The sequence below is a fragment of the Sturnus vulgaris genome, chromosome 17 (assembly GCF_052056855.1).
Source record: "Sturnus vulgaris isolate bStuVul1 chromosome 17, bStuVul1.hap1, whole genome shotgun sequence".
NCBI classification, from domain to species: Eukaryota; Metazoa; Chordata; class Aves; order Passeriformes; family Sturnidae; genus Sturnus; species Sturnus vulgaris.
In genome coordinates, this window is record NC_142259.1 from 1533061 (window position 1) to 1545221 (window position 12161).

At 46.5% G+C, this 12161-nt stretch overlaps 1 protein-coding gene across 5 annotated transcripts in view; it reads right to left on the bottom strand.

Moving 5' to 3' along the window:
- The window catches only part of NCOA6 (nuclear receptor coactivator 6), a 43765-nt gene extending 35003 nt beyond the window's left edge, over positions 1-8762 (bottom strand). For 2 of the 5 annotated variants that reach the window (XM_088175197.1, XM_088175195.1), the window contains exons 1-2: positions 8723-8761; positions 2124-2226 (exon numbers count right to left, since the gene is read on the bottom strand). The gene's annotated coding sequence lies outside the window, so the exon portion shown is untranslated. Of the gene's footprint in view, positions 1-2123; positions 2227-8722 lie in introns of all 5 variants that reach the window. The other 3 variants (XM_088175198.1, XM_088175196.1, XM_088175199.1) reach the window with 2 other exon arrangements.
- Between the last annotated feature and the right edge of the window lie 3399 nt (positions 8763-12161).

Genomic DNA, 12161 nt, shown 5'->3' on the forward strand with positions numbered 1-12161 from the left:
TGGCAACCATTACCCTCAAACCTGGCCTGGAACTGGCTACAGCAGCAAAACCAGCGTTATGCCTCTTTATTACAAAGCTGGTCTTATTCAGTAAAGTCTAATTATTAAAAATACCTAACTGAAGTAAGAAAGGTGGGGATAAACAGCCGAATAACAGACAAATGGCCAAAATACACCTGCACTGTTGTATGGGGACAGGGGTGGAAGAGCTCAGCCCATGAAGACCAGAGTGTCCAACCTGAAGGATGCAGAGCACACCCAGGGCTGCTGGAGCCAGGAGCTCCAGGCACATTCAGCTTATGGATAAAACAACTGATCCACTAAAATGTGCAAAACAGAGACTCTTCAGAGGAAGAATTCCCACAGGATAGAGGATAGCACAGTTGAGGCACGGGCTGATGGACAGCTGGTCACACACACACCACCAGGAGCCCTGAGGCATTTTGTCATGCCCTGTGCTGTCCCCACCAGCAGCCTGACAGGCAGCCTGCACAACAAACCCAGCACTACATGTCTGGGCAAGGCTTGGAAAATCCCATCCAGACCCCAGGAAAAATGTGATTAGAGCAAAATCTGAAAGAGCCAGGGAGCAGCTGAACATGAGAAAGCTGGCAGGCTCTGGAGCACCTGGAAGTGCTGGTCTCTGGAGTGAAAAAACAACACAAAGGAAAAAAAGCCCAACTGATATTTTGGTATTTTTGCCCCAAGGTTCATCAACTGATCCCAACTTATGCCAATTTGTCTCTTAAACAGAACTTGAAACCTCTTGTCTTGCTTTCCCCTATCTGTTGCACTACACAGAGCACACAAACCAAACCAAGGCTTAGTCTGGCCACCTGTCCCAGGTTTTCTGCCACAGTCTATTGGTTTACAAGCTTTTTAATGTATTCAAAATAAACACTTGCACAACTGATGTCACACCAGAACATGCACTCTCCCAAAACAAATAAAAAGTACTAAAATAATGCTCTACATCTCAACAAGTACTCTTTCAAATTACACAAAAGATCGAGAAGGATGAGAGCAGAAGGAAGGATGCATTGATGCCCTTCACTAGCAGATGGCACAAGCTGGCACTAAGCAGTGTCTTCATCCTCACACTGACCATTAGTTAAAGCTGCAACAGGGAACAGAAAGACATGAGGTTACAGCCAAATCCCTTGGGGAAACCAGAATTGAGAGTATGGAGGAAAAGTCTTGGATAGTAGTAGCAATGTAATTTCTAAAGTATTTAAATTGCATTTGCTGTCACTGAAAATGGTTTTCTAGCAATTAAAAAAAAAAGTCAAGAATAAAGAATGTCTTGGATAATACAATGTAATGTTTTCTGTTTCCTTTGTTTTAGCTGCCAGTGATAAAAATATGTAGAGATTTTCATGATGGGAGCAGAAGAGGTTCAGCATTGCCAGAATACTGCTGAGAGGATGGCTTTCTTTTGCACACAGTCACACAGGCTGCTTTTATAGTGTAGCACCTATAAACCCCAGAAACACTGATCCCAACACTGTCTCTACTGGAGATTTGTTAACAGTGTGTATTATCCTCCTAAAACTATTTCTTTTTGTTGCCCAGCTTAGCGATCTTGGAGCTTGTTAAACCTGAGCAATTAATAAACCTAGACACTCATATCCCTTCTGTGATACAAAGATTAAAATAATATCATGGTTCTAGGGAAAAAAAAAAAACACAAAAAATCCCCAACAAAACAAAACAAAACAAAACAAAACACACACAAAACAAAAACCCAACAAAACTTATAAACAAATTCTAGGCAAGTGTCTTAAATAAGGCTAAGAATCACTGTTACAATATGAAAGTATACCTAAAAATAAACTTAAACATGCCCTAAAATTTCCTCTAAAACAACTTAGCCAGGGTTCCAGTAATTTCAAACTTCCAACATTGATGTTAGATGAATGACACCACTAAAGCATCTCAACTGTTCTCCTTGGGAAGAGCAGCCACAAAGCTGATGGCAAATCCCCTAAGCCTGTATGACCAAGTGGGAAGTCAGCTCAGGAGCCAGACCAGCCCTGTAAGCACATAGAGCAGTGAGGACAGGCAGGGGGAGAATGCAGAAAAATGAGAGCTATTCAGATGTATCATACGCTTACTTTACCTACCAAAACAAATTTCACAACTTCAGTATTTTGGGGTGTGCAACAGGACTTCAGGTAATTCCAGACTGGCAAACATGGTTAAACAGCAACTCCCAAATATGGAATCCTGAAAGAAAACCATCACATTTCATCAGACAGTGATGCAAAATAATAGAAATACTGAACATAATAGCTCAATTTTTAATATGCAGTTTTGCACCCAGTCAAACACTGTCCTCAGCAATGTAAAAAACATGTTACTATGCTCAGATTCGAACAGCAAAACCTGAGGAGCTTGAAAAATCAATCTTTCATTATGGGCAGAAAATGGAATACTTCATTCAGTTGGAAATTACATTCTATTCTTCTAAACAGGACAAGTTCTATCTAGAATAATGTATTTATTTAAGTCTTAGGACAAACTCATCTAGCTTAAACTAATCTTCAGAACAGGGAAACTGGCACAGCCAGGAGGTCCCTCAGCTCATCCTGAGTAGGTGTCTAAACCAGCTCAGATTAAGCTCATTCCAGAAGCACTTTCCGAGCCCACAGGACCACCTCAGACAGACATTGTTGCTGCAGGTGGCCAACACGGAGAGGTGAATCCATTCCTAGCCCCTGCTCCTGGTCACGGGCTCACCAAACTGCACTCCAGCTCCTGGGATCATAAAACACAGCAGTAAAGCTAAATGGATTCGGGACAACAAAACACCGCCCCTTGAATCAACGGGATTTATAGGCACAGCCCAGGGGTGGTTCTCAAGGAGATTTTCTGCTGACATGCTTGCCTGCTCATCACTGGGGAAGGGGACTGCCCAAAACCAGGGGAAGCAGAAAATGGAAGAAGACTCAGAAAGAAAAAGCAGAGATTTGTTGTCTTCTATCTAGACAACAAAGCAAAATTGCTTTAAAAGCCTTATTGTGCTGTAGCCTGTGCACTTTGCACCAACCCAGCAACTCAGAGAGAAGGAAAGCAGTTTTACATTAAATCACACCATATATGCTTTGCAGCACTTCTAATGGTCATCTAATACTTTTCAACCTCTCATATCTTCTTGTATTTCTAAGTAATTGTAACTCAAGAAGCATAGCACTGAGTTGAAGGCCTGCTGACTAATCACAAGCAGTGACCTGTTTCCAGCTATATGTACCTGCCTAAATACCATGACCAGACACCAGGCTGAGGGGCAAAATCAAAATCTGAAATAGGAAATTGTTGTACAAAACTAAAAAAAGGTTTTCACATTCTATAGCATTCTACTTTTTCACCCTTTTCATAAAAGGATGGTCCAGAGCCTAAAGCTGAGTCCTGTAACAAACTGGCTGGTTACCTCCAAAGCCAGGCCAAGGCTTCACAGGAAAGGCTGGGCCTTGTAAAAGCTCTTTTTAAGGAAGCCTCCAAGGTGCAGCAGCCAGTCCCCATGCTGAGCACCTGTGCCTTAGCCCAGCAGGGTGAGGGTGATTTTGGCTAAAGGGTGAGGAAGTGAGGGCAGAAAAACCTTCTGAGCTCCTTGGTGCAAGGAACCAAAGGGGTTTTGTTACTTCAGATCTCCCTTCTGAGTGTCCCTCACCACGACACCCAACTGCTCCAAAGAAGGATTAAGAAAGACAGGCTGCTCTAGCAAGATCCAGTGAGAAAGAGAGCCTGGTCAGCCTGGGCTATGGGAAGAAGAAAAAAAACCAAACCTGCTGGTGTCTCCATTCCCATTGTGCATATGGGATGAGACCAAATTTGACTAAGGAAAATAAGCAATCAACATTGGGTCCATTAACTGCAACTTTCACTACAGTAAGTTATCTGACAGACCTGGACACTGAGCACACACCTTAGCAGACCCCACTAAATCACAGAAACAGCCTTGTGAACAGTTCCAGCTACTGAAAGACTTTTTAGAGTTTATGCTTTCCCAAACACAAAGAAAACAAACCGAGTTAGTCTCCAGCAAGGCAGGCTCACACTGACACAGAACTGGCCACTGCTCCTCACACTGGTCTGTTGTACTGCCATAGCCCTCAAGCATAAAACACTGAAACCCAAATGTTTCTGACAAGGAGAAAATTACAGCTTGTTATAACATACATGACTCTTTGCAGTGATATCCTGATGTAGTCTGACAGCAGGTTTAATGAAACATCCATTTGTTAAAGTTTCATGAAGTTTGCTGAAAGCCCACAACTCATGCCAAGCTGCAATAGACACACCTCCACAGAGCCATTTGGCTTTATTCCAACAGAATTTGATTGCTGAGATGCTCAGGACTGCTCTGAAAAGCAGGATGATAACTCCAGAATAAGCAGCTAAGTTAGCCACGTAGAAGTTATCCCTTTCAGCAGCTGAGATACAAACCAAGGCAGCTGCCAGGCACAAGGGAAATGGGAATCAGCAATTATCTTGGATGCTGCAATCTTCTCAATACAGTACTTGGTCAATCAATTCCCATTAGCTGAGTTACTAATTTCTCATAGTAAGGATATTTTCATTTGGAAGAAGCACACTGTGAATACTGACAGAGCTTTGCAGTACATAACTTTCCACAAAGATCCACCAACACAATCAGCAAACAAAATGAGATGTTATTTAAAATCAGGACCATCTTGACTGTATTTGATCTTGCCTTCAAAAGTTATGAAAAACACCTTTTCAAGTAGCAATCTGGGTTCTGTGTTTCAACAAGCTTTTTATTTAAACCTGAATTTAACCACTACCAGACCTTTCTGGGCTGACACACCCCACAGGTGCTCCATTATCACCAAATTCTCACAGGGCTTCCTAAACGCCAATACAACCAGCCCAGAAATTCATGTGATCATCAGCACTGAACTAAGGTTTGACTAAAAACTGTACCTTTTGCAATATTATTCCTTTTTGAATTTTGAAATTATATAAAGGATGAAGAAAGAATTGAAGATAAAACAACTAGCTTAAAAGTAATTCTTTGATAGGAGACACTCAGTATCAAGGAGATAGTTTTTCCTGACCAAAAAACTAATATTCATAAAACAGACGTAGGTACCACTTTGGTTAAAACCGAGATAATTCTGAGAGTTTCCTGACTGTATAAAAACTTGCAGTTTATTTTGTGCTGCTCTTGGCTTTTTGAAAAACCAAATTTCGAGTGTCATTTATTGTCACTGCTGCCATTAAGAACCACATAAGCAGCTCCTGATAAAATGTGGATGCAACAGAACGGGAGAGCAATGCATTCTTGCAGGGATGGAAGAGCATTCCCAAAAAACTCTCCAAAGAAACACTTTGCCATGCATGGCAAGGGGTTGGAATGAGGTAATCTCTAAGGTGTCCCCCAAACCATTCTGGGATTCTGTAAATGCAGACTGGAGGCTTAACTCAGTCACTGTGAGCACCACACAGAAACCACAATGAGAAACACAATCTTGCACCAGCTGTGTGGTCATGGCAGATAATTTGATTTTCAAAACAATACAAATTATAAAATTAAAATTATTTGCATAGGACTTGGAGAATTCAATAGCATGCTTATTTTGGTGGAATAACTAGATAATGCCCCTTCATCCATCAGACCTAAAGCTTGGGGTGCCAAATATGCAACTGAACATAAGCAACTTCCTGCCCCAAATTATTAGTTTGCACAAATTAATTTAGACAAGGTATCATTCATTTCCCATGCTTTTCTATTTTCATACAAATCCAATCCAAAGCCCTGTGTAGGGCTATGGTTCAGGGCATTTATGCCAGCTGGAGAAGCAGGCAACTGGTCTCAGTTCCAAGAAGACAATGGCCCTCACGATCTGTGGAGTCCCACATGTGTCTCCACTCCTCACTCCAGCTCCCAAACCAGCAGTGACACACTGGTTGCCTTTCTTCTTCCCCAAATGCATAAAGAAGAGTTATTTACTGAGTTACAGCCTCAGGGCTCTCACATATACATGACCAATTCAGTACTTATTTGTATTTTTGATTACTACAAGCAGCAATTTTTGATGTGCCATTCAGCGTGCAGGTGGGATGCTGTTCCACTGGATGGAAAATGATTTCTTGATTGACAGTGAAAAATCCCCAGCTCCTGGACCTCTGGAAAACTTCCACTACCATCCTGTATAATCCAAAGCTTAGATTAACTTTAAACACCAGCAGCATCACTCTAATTAGCCAGGACACAAGACAATCTAAGTTATCTTCATCGTCTTGAGCTAAACCTCCAGATCTCCTTGCAGAAACACGCTGACTCCGTGGCTGAAACGCTCAGTTATCTGCAATCAGTGGGTGGCTCCTGCTGAAGAACATCAGTGACCTGCTCCAGAGGTCTGTACAGCAGAGTCTGTAACAGTGTCAAGACAAAACACAAAATATCCACAGTTCCGGTAAAGCAAAGGTGACTTGCTTGCCTGGCTGGTGGAAATGGAGACTCGCCTGGAGATGGAAAACACCTCACCTGATGAAGCATCTTCCCTGCTGCCTCAGCTAAGTATCATCTGGGGTTATTTCTCCTTCCACGGCTGGCCCTTACTTTTTCCAAGCATTACACATTCTTTCTCATTCCTTCTACTCCAGCTGTGCATAAAGGAAAAAGCTTATGCTTGAGCGCAGTTTTTGCAGCACCAAAGGTCAAGCCCAGCTGCTCAGTGTCCTACATGCCAACAGGCCTCCTGCTCCCTTGCAGTCCCTGCACCACAGCTTTGCATTTCTCAACAGAGACCACAGGATTTTGAAAGACACCCTCATCACGCCTTCTGCCCTTCAGAGGTTCTCCAGCGACCTATAAAATTTCACCATTCTCAATGCAAATCGTTACAGCCACATTAACTCTTGCATCCCTTCAGCAGCAAACTCCTTGCCACTGCAAATCTATTCAATTTAGTGAGTCTGTGTAGTTGGGTTGTAACTCCAGCTTTCATCTGAAAGCAATTGCTATTGTACTAGAAAATCAAAATATACTGCCAATTTAAGGTTTAGTTACCATGTTGAAACATTTAACATCTCCCACAAAAGCAGGAACCTTTGTCGTACTCAAGCAGCACAGAGTGATAGTAGAGCTGTTTAGCAGAATTTACCTCCACAACCTGTATTTTCAAATATTTAATTTGAAACAGCAACACTTCCAGATGCACAAGGACCTGGAATTCTTTGGCTTCTCCACACACAGTTGTTTCTTATGTTAGAGAAGCACCTACTTTTTTACAAGAAAAATGTAAAATACTCCATCACCTGGAAGTCTGTTGTGAACAACTCCTTCCTCCAAGTCCAACAGAGGGACAGGCCTTCCAGAGAGAATGACTGGAGAGCGCTGCTGGGAGATTTCCAGCCCAAATCCAACGCCTAACAGAAGACCCTTCCTCGGGTTTAAAATACTAAGAGACGTAATTTCTCTGCTGAAGGTCAGGTATGCGTGTAGCCCCTTATGCGTGATCTTCTCACAGGAGAGTCCGGTCACAGTGTTACTGTGACACATTTCCTCCTGGAGCCGGGTAACTTCCAGAGGAAGCCACATGGCTCAGTGGATACTTAGAATCTCCAGCAAACACTTCGGTGTCCTGCTGCAGGCACTGTGAGCAGTCCCCAGGCCCCAGATCTGGCCATTCTGAACACACGCCTCGAAACCTTTGTTTCTCTCTCCACAACATATACAGAAAAGCTGGGGCCATTTGCTATAACTCGAAAAGAGCTGCCAAACCCAAAAGTTGCGGTTATTACACTTAGTAGCCTTTATGGAAAATGCCAGATTTGCTCTTTGTGGTTGTTTTCACATATAGGAAATACCGAAAGGTGCCTTAGACAAAGCACCAGTCAGAACAATATGCAATAATTATAAAACCAACAAGAGGCACGATCTTTCTTCTAAGAGAGGTTTTACTACAGTTCCCAGTGAGACGAATGAGCAAACATGTGTCTATGAGGAGGCTGAAGGGTTAGGGAGAGACAAAGCTCATGAAGCTCCAACCTGCTGCCAGGATGCAGACCCACAGAGGAGCTCTGTCCTTCCATTCCCTAAAGCAGCGGGAAGGAATCAGAGCCCTCAGCTTTCTGAGATGGTTTTAAAGTAGCTGAAATTTAGACAAACGCAGAAATCACACGGAGGGGCGAGTGAAGAGCCTTTTTCCGACTGGTTTAAGAGTCAGAGGACTCGAACAAAAGCGAAACGTCAACGCGCCCCGGCTGACACTGCACAAAGCCGTCACCGCCCGCATGAGGTCAGGGCTGAGGAGCGGGCTCACACACACCGGCCGGACCGCGGGCAGCTCCCGAGCCTGACAGCGTTGCCGGCCCGGCTGCGCTCCCTCCCTGCCGGGCCGGGCCGAGCCGCGGCCTGGGAGCGCGGCCGAGGCCGAGTGCGGGCCGGGCAGGGTCGGCTCCGCGCCGGGCGCCGCGGGGCCACAGGCCGCGGGCGGGCGGGCTCTGCCGGCGCCGCGGCTCCTCCGCACGCTGACAGGCTCCTGCCAGGCGCCCCGACACCGTCAACACGCCGCCGGCAGCCCGGGCCCGGCACCACTCCGAGCTCCGCCGGGCCCCGCCGCCCCTTCCCCCGCGCCGCGGGCTCGGCCTGCGCCCCGCCCGGGCGGCCCCGGTCCCGCTGCTCCCGCCCCAGCACCACCACCGCCGCCGCCGCCGCCGCCGCGTCCCGACCCCCGCCCCGCCCTCCCCTCACCTGGACCCGCCGCCGCCGCCGGGGGCGCGCGCGGGGCCGCGGGGGCGCGCGGGGCGGGGGTCGCGCGCGGCCCGGGACTCCAGCGCCGCTCCGCCGCCTGCGCCGCGCACGTGACCCGCGCGCGCCTGCGCCCGAGCGCGCGGGGGCGGGGGGGGGGGGACCGCGACCCCGGGGCCGGCCCCAGGGACAGCGCGGAGACAGTGTGGGGACGGCCTAGGGACAGTATGGGGACACCGCGGGGACAGCATGGGGACTGCATGGGGACAGCGCGGGGACAGCCCTGGGACAGCGTGGGGACAGCCTGGCCCCAGCCCCGGGGACAACGCGGGGATAGCGCGGCCCCGGGCCCGGCCCCACACGGCAGCCCCGCCGCACCCCTCGCCACAGGGACTCCCGCTGCGCTCCCCCTCCCGCGAGGGGACCCTCTGTAGCGGCTGCTTCTGGAATGGGGACAAAGTATCTGCCGGATGAAGCTGAAGAAAAAATAATAACTGGGGCCTTTATAGGAAATTTCCGGGAAATTAGGTTTTTAATTCTGATGAATTTTCATTCAGAACGTTTCATACAAAGGTTTCAGACTCTTTGAATATCACTGAATTATACTTTCATTTTACCAGCGGGGAGATGGGGAAGAAGCCAGGCAATGGCCTGGTATGGACTCACCAAAGGCCACAATGCAGAATTTTAATAAAAAGCCCATTCATGTGATTAATGAACAGGCCTATGGGCCCAAAATCCCCAGGGGGGCAATGCTAGATCCCTAAAATATCCCCTCAGCATATAGGGGTTCCACAGCTGAAGGGACCCTCACAGGGCACACAGCCCATTGTTTTGTCTCTTCCTACATCCTTTATTAATAAGAGAAATGATTGATACAAGACCTCTGAAATGTCTGGTTTCCTGCCCATCGTTGCTATGGGCAGAAAGCCCTTGCCTGGTACTGAGGAAGAAACGACACACGTGGCAATTCTTATTTCAGGGTAGGAAAACAATCAAAAGTCCTTTATGAGAAAATAAAAACTTTATTCCTAAAAGGCACATGTGATTCAGTAGCTTGAGCAGCTTCAGTAGCTTAAGGAGGGGTTTCAGGAGAGTGTGTGCAGCTGGAGACAGCCCTCACAGCCACCCTTGGCTTCATGTGGAATACTGCTGGATAAACGACATAAAAAAGGGATTTTTTTCTTTTTATTTTTTATTTTGTAAAACCTTTTAAATACAACAAACCCACATCTTATTGGGCAACATAAAGAAAAACTCTATAAATCCCCATGTAACTGCATCCCACAAAACCCACCAAAACAAAAGAATGTCATGGTTAGCTTTGGACTTGTCTCGACCATTAAATCGGGTTGGTGTAGGCAGAGCTGCAGGCAGATTGCTGCTTTCCTCGGCTCTCAGGCTCCCTGCTGGCAGAGGGTGAGGAATCCTTCACCCAGGGATTGTCCTTCTCTGCCTTTTTGTGTCTTCCACACTCTCTGGGGAGCAATCCCAGCACTTCAGTGTGCTGAGACAAGGGCAAAGCCCCCCAAGCCCCCGAGACCCCCGAGATGTCAGGTCAGAAGAGATGGGGATCAGTCACAGCGGTAGGAAAGAGGAACGTTTGATTCATCTGGTCACCTCTTAGAGTTTCCATTTGCCTTTGTGGGGATGATTCCCAGGCATTGTCTAGCTCTGCTCCTGGATTTTGGGACTGGCTGCAAACACAAGGAAGCTGAGAGAAAATTTCTTTAGTACCAAGAATTAACCTTTCTTCCCCAAGTGACTTAATGTTTTCCTTGTTTCGTGAGACTCTTCTTAAACCAGCTGCACTGAACTTCCTCCTTCAGCCTCATCTTCCCCAAAAGGCATCCCCTCAGCACAGAGACACCAGAGCACTGCTTCCAAAAATCTTCCAAAAAACTTCCCACTCCTGTTGCTGTGCTTGTCATGCCAGATTGTCCCTCAGGATTCTTGGCTTGCTTGGTTTTATCTGTATTATGCACATTAATACTAGGCACATCTCAAATCCCTCAGCAAACAAGAACTAGCCAAATGCTATTTTCCAAAACCCAACTTTTCTAGAAGCACAATACTGAGGTGTCCCATCGAGATCTGCTCAAGCCATCCAAGTGACTTTCTGATCTCGGCTTGAGAGATCCCACACGGACAATTTCCCTGTGCCTAATCTCAAAGAGAGTTTGCAAACAAGCCCTCCCTTCCTTAGCAGCCTGAGGCCTGTACATCCACTTCACTCTTCAGAGTACACTGCTTCCCATGGCTTCTGATGCTTCTGCTCACTCTTGGGAAAGACCAAAACTGGTGCAGTCCCCACATAATTAAAATTAACCCTAATTCTCTTAAAATTGCCTTGTCACAAGGGTAAGCAAAGGGAAAGTGGAGCTGAAGGGACACCAGAGTGACAGGACACAATCAATGACATTTTTGAGGCATCTCTGCTGGAGACTGGGAATTGAAGGACCCCAGGTAGCCTTGGCATCCACTGGCATGGAGTGGAGAAAAGGGAATAATGTGATGTGGAGGGGTGAGAGGGAAGAAACATGGGACAGCTCCAGACCTGCCACACCACATCCCAGCAAAGTGTGCTGTGGGCTGATCTCCAGAGATGAGCTTACTGCCCAGCCTGGGTATTCCTGGGTCTTGCCTAGGCTCTGTACAGCACAAACAACACAGGAGAAGCTGTAGCTGCCCCATCCCTGGCAGTGCCCAAGGCCAGGTTGGACAGGGCCTGGAGAAACCTGGGATAGTGGAAAGTGTCCCTGCCCATGGCAGGGGCTGGAACTGGATAATCTCTAAGGCCCCCCTCCAAACTAAACCATTCTGTGATTTTTTTTGGTCATTCTGTTCATGGAACTCATCCAAGAGCAGACCCTCAGTTTGTTTGGGATGCTGAAGCTTTGCTGCAAAACAATGTTACAGAAGGGAAGGAGGACTACCTGCAGCAGAGACAGGTGTTTGAGCTGCTTCATTGTCCATGACAGAGCACAAATGAATTTGATACCATGACAATCAAAATCGTGGGTTTATTTACATACATTTTCATATGGCAGTATTTTCAAATGACAGGTATTACACAGACAAATGACTTGATATCTTAGGTTGCAATACAAGATGTAACCAGAATTATGTATTCTATTACTATCTGTTGAAACCAGGTGGGGCAGTGTTCTTTATCTTTTCCACAACCCATCCTTCCTCCAGGAGATATCTTCTGCTAATGGGCCATTGATCCCACTGCATGACTGATAAAATTTCATCATCCCATTGTGAAATGCTCCACCCAGGGGGAGGAGCCAAGCCTTTCCTACCTAAATAAAATCTGAGATTTGGAACATCAGATCAGCATTCTTCCACTGCTTCAACTGAACCACATCTGTCACTGCAGGAGGATGCAGCCACCATTTAATGGGACTGCTACCAACACCCTGACTGGCAGAGTGTC